This window comes from Anoplophora glabripennis, unplaced genomic scaffold, assembly GCF_000390285.2.
Source record: "Anoplophora glabripennis isolate ALB-LARVAE unplaced genomic scaffold, Agla_2.0 scaffold979, whole genome shotgun sequence".
Classification (NCBI taxonomy): domain Eukaryota; kingdom Metazoa; phylum Arthropoda; class Insecta; order Coleoptera; family Cerambycidae; genus Anoplophora; species Anoplophora glabripennis.
Window position 1 is genome coordinate 110,651 of NW_019417060.1, and position 8,908 is coordinate 119,558.

Sequence of the window (8,908 nt, forward strand, 5' to 3'; positions counted from 1 at the left end):
TGTTAAATGTAAAATATTATTTTAGTTTTTTTTTTTTTCATTTATGTCTTAATAAATACAACTATCCACTCAAAATTTTGGGGTTTAGGCACTAACTACAGTAGATTAAATATAATGTTAAAAACGACATAACTTTTTTATACTTTGAAGTATACCTATGAGATATGTCAATTATTTGATTTTCGTCCAAAGCCTACTTTACCGCTAAATTAATAACTTAATTGTAACTTAATTATAATTTAATACAACAGCATTAGAGGTTTCAAAGTCAAATATCTCGAAAACGGTGCAAGACAGCTACTTTCATAAAGTATAGATACCGTTTTGTGTAAAAAAAAGTTGGAAAATAAGAATTTTATATCAAAGATGAGATACCTTAAAGTATAAAAAGTTAAATAGTTTTTTACACTCTATTTTTTTATATAACTGTGTCGAAGCGCCGAATATTAAAAAAACATTCTATTGTTTCTAAATAAATGAAAATTTTTTACATGATTTATTAAATATTAAGTAATATTGGTACGGATTTAATAATTGTAAATTATATTTTGTTTTCCACTGTAAGACAGCGAAACTAATGAAAAATAATTTAGTGAATACAAATAGCTTTAATATGACAACGACGTGTTTATTTTAGTCACTTTTGATGTTAATGTGGATGAAGTGCTGAATATTAAAAATATTGTTTTTAAAAAATTTAAAATTTTCACATCATTTATTAAGTACTTATTAACCAATATTGATATGTAGGTACGTTATTAATTGTAAAAAAAAACTAATTTGTGTTTCAAGATAATTATTTTTATTGTTTTAAAAAATGAACATAAAAAATAAGTAAAACTAATCTCATTGACATGAAATATTTCTTAAAACTCGTTTCAAGTTTTTTAAAACAATTGTGTTCTTATTTTTTTATGCAGTGTATGAATTTAATTTGTGAATTTGTGTCAATGACCTCCACCAAGTTCTGAACGCTTCCGTTGTGCAATGAAGTTAACCATCGCTGTTCAGTTGCAATGTTGCCATTGAAAGCGGATATGCCAATTCTTCGCATGGGAATGGCAGAATACTTCACTGTTTCATTTGGTTACATTTTTAGTTTAGTTTTCGACTTTATCGATCTGTGGATACACATGCCGCTATTGATCCATTTTTAAGCATTACGACAAGAACGCCAGCTTAACGCCGCCCGGACGCACCAGGGTTCCCGGAAGAAGACCCTGGCAGATTGGCACCAAGGACCAGCTACTTATACCTGCGAACGACTCCACACGACGAAGACTCTCCAGAGAACGCTCGCCCCGACAACACGTATTCTTTTCACTAACTAATTTTCAATACTTTTGTTTACCGTTGAGAGAGAGTTTTATTTGCTGTACTCTGAAAGTGGTGACCCCGATGTGATCTTTCAACCGTCATTGAGTGTAAGGACGCGATTTTGTGCAATCAGAGTGTTTTTTATTTCGCGCAACGCAGCAAGTAACATGAGCCTCAAACAAGCAAACTACGTCGAAAATTATTCCCGTTCAAATGACGAGAGGCTGATCGCATCGAGCAACAGTTGGTGGAGATATCGCAGGCAATGGCGAAGCTATTCACAAAGAGTGAACCGCGACGACCGACGACAAGGACATCTAGATCGCGTTCGCAAGACCGATCGCGAAGCCGTGACAGTGACAGTGGTCAGTGCTGGTATCACCAACGTTTTGGTGACCGCGCCCACGAGTGACGCGTTCCGTGCACGCATCTTCTAGGAAACGAGACAGGCAGTCGATGATGGCGCCGTTTGTACATTACGGATACGTACTCCAAGGTCCATTTTCTCGTCGATATCGGGTGCTCATTTTTTTTGTATATCCACGTACGCTAGTGAAAAATCGTCGGGATCGAAATCGACGTAGGAACTTTCCGCGGCAAATGGGACAATTGCAACGTACAGTGACATTGACTTTAAACCTCCGGTTGCGTCGTTATTTTACATGGCAATTTGTCGCCGCGGATGTCTCTAAACCGATAATTGGTGCAGACTTTTTATCTTTTTATGGACTACTGGTGGAAGTGCGCAACAAAAGACATCTTGACGAAGCAACGCAATTTACGGCGCCAAGCCAACTCGCGCGTTCTGCGACACCCTCAGTCAAGACGATTTCCGGGGAATCCGTGCTTCATCGCCTGCTCAAGCAGTATTCGGACATTACGCGTCCTGCAGTTCCTTCTGCGGCTGTACAACACCAAACCAGGCACTACATCGAAACAACACCTGGTCCCCCCGTCATCCCCCCGTCACTGAGAAGCCGGATAGATTAGCGTCAGACAAATTGCGGGCAGCGAAAAAGGAATTCGTCGATATGCTAACATTAGGTATCGCCTGACCCTCGAACAGTGTGCGGGCGTCACCCTTACACCTCGTGCCAAAAAGGGTGAATAATGGCGGCCATGTGGCGATTATCGTAGGATTAACACACGAACGCGTCCAGACCTATATCCTGCGCGACATATTCAGGACTTTGCACAATCACTTCGACCTGATTCGCGCATTTCATCAAATCCCCGTAGCGGAAGAAGGCATTATCACGACACCTTTCGGGTTATTTGCGTTTACACACATGACCTTTGGGTTACGCAATGCAGATCAAACTTTTCAACCGCTTCATCGACGAGGTTTTACGCGACTTGGATTTCTGTTATGCGTACATCGTCGACATCCTTGTAGCTTTATCGTTTGAAGAGAAACACCTGCATCACCTGGAAATACTGTTCCAACGACTGCAGAAATACGGCGTAGTAATTAACTCCGCAAAGTGCGTGGTGTGTGGGTACACATGCCGCAAATTACCCATTCTTAAGCATTACGTCAAGAGCGCCAGCCTGACGCCGCTCAGACGCATCAGGGTTCCCGGAAGAAGACCCCGGCAGATTGGCACCAAAGGCCATGTACTTATACCTGCGAACGACTCTTCACCACGAAGACACTCCGGCGAACGCTTGCCCCGACAACAGTATTCTTTTCACTAACTAGTTTTCAATAAAAATATTTTTATTTACCGTTGAGAGAGAGTTTTATTTGCTGCACATCGAAAGCAACCCTCAGATGTGCTGGATTCGTAACCTAATTGGCATTAGAAAATGTATCAACACTGATTGCGGTTAGGAAAAAGTCCAGCGCAGCTTTGCGTAATTAGTTATTAAGTAAGTAGCGACCTACGTCGCTAATATTGTCTAGCAAGTAGTTTTTAATATGTAATGTATGTGGTTAAAAATAGGAGATAAGTAGTTGTATTGTAGACGAGGTAACAAGAAGAAGAAGACCTAGCGCTATGGTACGAAACACGCTAGTCTCCAATAAAATGTTCACCAGTAAGAGTTTCTGTTCCTTTGCCTTTCCTCACCGAAGAACCTGAGCCCTGACCAGCAGGGACATTACAATGAGAAGGTGATCATAAAGAGTTGATATGGTTACTTTTTGTCAGATGCAAAGAAATAAGTAGGTACCGAATAAGAAAATGTGGAATTGATTTAACATTTAATACTCCAGTCGAATTAGATCATAAAACTTTAAAATTTTAAAAAGTAGAAATTTTATTGCACTTTATGACGCGGAAGGGTATGCAAAATGATAATATCAAATAAGTAATTCGAAAGACGTGACGTGAAGTTGGCAAATTGTAAATAAGTTGCATAATTATGTGTTTCTTCACTTTTTTGCTGACCATGAAAATCTAGACGACATATCGGAAAATTTGTTATTTTATGTTGTAGGAAATTAAACTACCTACAATTTAAGGCATCTAAAGTCATATTTCACGAAACTGTGAAATAAAGGTCTGGGCAAAATCCGCTTGGGAATTCGCTCTTTTTGCATTAAATAGAGCTTATTTTTACGGTAATAAAAAAAAGAGAGAAATCACATACGCCTCTTTGTTCCCAGTTAGCTTTTTTATAACGTTAACTATTGGACGTATCGGACCAGGATTTTAGAGACAATTAAAGAAAGGGTGAAACTTCTATTTTCAAAAAGTTCGGCAATACGCTAATGTTGGACGGGAACAAATTCGGAGAATAAGAAATTAGGAACCAGAAATTTTAATCGCCGTAGAAAGGGATCCTGGTACCAGTACTTGAAGACAAAATTTCAGGTTGAGTAAACAGATAATGTACATGGTGATTCACTATATTTTGACCCCCCCCCCCATTAACTTTTTTGTTTTAAGAGTTATAAAAAAATGTAAAATACAAAAGTCGCATGATTTTTTATGAATTTTTCGAAAATGACATTTGAAAAACAAATGAAGTCCAAACAAACTGGCCGCTGGTATTAACTTTGTTAATGGTACACCCTGTATAATTTTACATATTTGGATAGAACGTTCTCTGTCGAGCATAGTCATACAGAGTTTGTTGGGTCCATCTCTAACAATAAGCGAGATACTATTAAAAAAGAAAAAAGGTTTTTTATTAAGAAACTAAGATATCTTGTAATTGTTAGACCACTTTCAGGCATTTCTGCCTTTTTCCAATTACGTAAAGATTTGCAGATTTAATTGTAATATATTTTGACATATCGGACATTGATATGGGTTCAAAATGCTTATATGTAGGTATTTTAACTAAATCTCATTAATTAGGCCGTGAGAGGCCTAATTACTCATGGACAATGTTATATGGTAGGCCGTGACAGTGACAGGTAATGTCATGACAACATTGTTATTGATCGACAATTTGTATTATGATTTAATTAAAATAGGTAAGAAATAAGTTTTTGTTTCTGTGGGATGAAGGAGCTCGTAGCGAACACCCACTCCAAAAAAAAGCAATGCGTCAAAGAGCACGACCAATGGTGTGGAAATTTGCTTTTTAATAACCTTTCCTTTAAATATGATATTTGACAATAATGAATAGACCAGTTTCCAATTGTGCTTGCGCTGTAGATTGTCCAGCGGCGGGATACGAAAATTAATAAAGAAAGGTTAAAAAAATAAGTTTTCACGACGGAATAATAACAAAAATAAAAACCGCAGAGAGAGAGAGTTTTTTCTGCACTCGTAAGAGTTTATAAATATATATTTTGTCAACATATTAAGTTTTAGCTGAAAGAAATTTTACGCGTAATATTAAAAACCATTTTTATTCCTTACCCTGCGCTCATAGAAGTACTTTTCTTATCGTCTCGGATAATTGAAGTTCTAGGTTTATAAATAGAACCCTGTCTACTCTTTCTTCTTGAAGGCGACTCATCATCTTTTATTTCAGTGCTCTCTGAAGCCTGCATCGTCTCGTCCATAGTGGTGTCGCGATCATCGGGAGGAATTTCAACCATTAAAGGTTCACTCTTACTCTTAGCCGGAATTTCTATATTGTCTTCAGATGTGACTATTTTGACATCAGGATGGTGGCGAGTTTCTGCAGGTGGCTCCCCTTCTGGCTCTCCATTAGCTTCCGGAAGAGCCTTTGCAGCTTCGTCTGTTTATTTCATTGAAATGAGAAAAAAATATACTTGTATATTTACGTAGGTACTACATTTTACCTTCTCCGGGTGATGCAGCTTCATCATCGGCCATGATCTTGCAATATAATTTATGACAACGTCAACAAGTTACATGAAAATCTGTTTCCAGTAGTTAATATTAATCACTATGGCTACAATGCACATGATTGAGCAATTAAATTTTTAACAGATTCTGAGTGAAAAGTAAAGATCATTTTAACTTAATTTATCTAATTTACAACTGGATACATATATTTAATCACCTTTAAGAAAATTCAAAATTCTAAATATATTTTTAAAAATATTTACTTTATTGTAAACTCAATAAAGACAGGTGAATTTTTAATTAAGGACTATCTAGATGTCGTCGCGTATTGCAGAATATCTTTTGTATTTTATCTACACGGTTTCGAATATTTCACACCCCCATTAATATGAAGTTAGAAAACACAGTTTTTTGCATAGGAACTTTTGCAACAATTACTTTCCACTATCATGTATGAGATATGGAAATTGGTACAAACTGCATTAAGTTTAAGATCAGATCCAAATTATTTGCCAGTTCTACAGCGAGGACAGAATAGAAATGCTACAGATAAAGCGAAATATATTCCTGAACTGTATTTGGAATATTTTTTTCACAAGGTACGTTGGTAAGATAAATTCATTTAGGATGTATGAAATTTTTGAATAAAAACACATTTTTTAATTAATTCTTTAAAGGACATATTACTGAATTTAAGGTATATAAACGTGTAATCGCAATTCCTTTTCCGCTTCCGCTTTCCGAATAAGTTAACTAACTTGCTTAAATGTTGATAAAAGCATTTGGTTGGAACCTTGGATTTCATCTCATCAATTATGCTTTTCACTACCATTTTTATGGTCTTGTATACATATACTTTTAGATGCTAATCCAGATTTATTTTATGCTTTCTTTAATTCTTTTTGAGACTACCGCATGATGAGTCAATTTTCTTTTTTACCGAGGCTATATTGACACTTGGATCATCTTCTTTGGAATTTCAACCTGACTTTTGATGTTTCAGCGCGGACGGCAAAAATGTCGGTTTTTGCCCCAAAACATCAATTTTACTTGAACAATTTTAACCGCGCAGAACACAAATGGTCGAGAATGAACGAAGTGTAGTTTCATCGCTGTAAAAAAAAATCTGGCAGAAATATATACCTTCGAACTAATAACAAAGAGGATAAACTAATTTATCTCTCTTATCTCTCTTTGCTAATAAGTAGTAGGGAAATAGGTACTATAATTAAATTTACATTTTAACTGTAATGAAAAGAATACACGAAGATATAAAAAAATCTATATTTTCACAAAAAATTGTTTTTTTTAGATAAATTTTTTCTAAAATTGAATTTGGAAAGAGCACTCCCGAAAACGTTCAGAACTTTACTTTTACGTTTTCACTTTATATAGTTCAAATTTGAGTTAAGAATAAGTGAAAATTCCAAAACATTGGAAATATTTTTCAGTTACAGAAAAGAACATATTTGTCATTGTATTTGTGGCATATTTTCTTTGTTAACGTTATGACCATGGAGACTATACAGTCTCCATGGTTATGACTTTGACTGAAACTTGTGATATGCTATGCTGTCATTGCTGTCCTATGTATTATTTTAGTATACCTATATACATATACTTATACAGAGTATACAGAGAGATCCAGAATTATTGAAGTGTTTGCAGATCGCAGCCTGTGCCTGTCTCTGTCAATATTACAGATTTTTATATGCTAAAGATGGTGTAAAGGTAAGTTTATGCAGCAGCGATTTGCGAGTTGCGATTAACGCTTTTGCGATTTATGCGACAAAAATTTAACATTCGTTCATGCACATACGCGAAAACTAGTTAGTTTTTAAATTTTTTGTGTTACTTTACATAAATGTTATCCATTTTAAGAAGCTTCAGCAATTTATTTACACTGTGCAGATCAGCAACTGTTTTTTGTATATTTATTTTGAAAACAGAAAATAGCCAGAAAAGTGAAAAGTAAGGAGAAAAGAGTTGAAAAGTACTTGCAAAAAAACAGGCCCCAGGGCGCTTATCATAATTTGATAATGGAAATGAGATTACATGATACTAATAAGTATTTTAATTACTTGCAAAGGGAACTGGATGGAATGCACATGCGCAGTTTGTCAAAATTATTGCGATAATCGCCAAAAATAGAAACCATTTCTATTTTCCCGCCCCCTATATTTAAATTTTGCGATTCTCGCAATATATTGAAATGAAGAAATGAATGTCAAAAATATTTTATTTCAACCAATCAAATTGAAATCCACAAGTCGTAAATCGCAAATCGCTACTGCATGAACTCAGAACACAGAGGCCGTGGCGATAGCGGTGAGATCGCTACGGCATGGAGACGTTGCGGTGGTGTCCTGTTACCACCCACACAGACTACCACTACTTGACAATGACTTAGACAAAATCCTTTCCTGGCCCCAGACAATTGCCATCGGGNTATATTTATTTTGAAAACAGAAAATAGCCAGAAAAGTGAAAAGTAAGGAGAAAAGAGTTGAAAAGTACTTGCAAAAAAACAGGCCCCAGGGCGCTTATCATAATTTGGTAATGGAAATGAGATTACATGATACTAATAAGTAGGTATTTTAATTACTTGCAAAGGGAACTGGATGGAATGCACATGCACAGTTTGTCAAAATTATTGCGATAATCGCCAAAAATAGAAACCATTTCTATTTTCCCGCCCCCTATATTTAAATTTTGTGATTCTCGCAATATATTGAAATGAAGAAATGAATGTCAAAAATATTTTATTTCAACCAATAAAAATGAAATCCGCAAATCGTAAATCACAAATCGCCACTGCATGAACTTACCTTGGCTGCATCCCCCAAACTCTTCAATCATTCTGCATATCTCCGTACATGTTGACTGATCCGTGATCCGTGATCTGTGATTAGTGATCATGTATGCATACAATCTTTCCCCCCCTGCCCGCTAAACTTTTCTGTTTCAGAGACAGCCAGGATCAAGAAACGAAGACAACGACACACACACACACACCCCATACCCTCCTTTCCCCTCCCCTCCCGCGCTAGCCTAAGGGCCACTTTAGCAAAGCGCATCCCAGGCTGCATAGCCGCACTACCCTACCCAACCATACCACACATAAACATGACACTACCCCCGGGGTTTACACAGACGAGCCGGCGAAGCAAGAAGAGCGCCAGAAGAAAGGGCCCTAGCCGGCGGGGCCCAGCCAGGACAAAAGGAGGTCCCACAAAGCGCCTACACCGGCCGCATTTGCGGTCGGGGTAGACGACGGATGGGGCCCACCTACGAAGGCTGTCCAGGCCTACACGAGATGAGGCAGGATAAAGAGGGATAATCCCCCTCGATCCCAAATCATTGAGGCCAATTTCTAG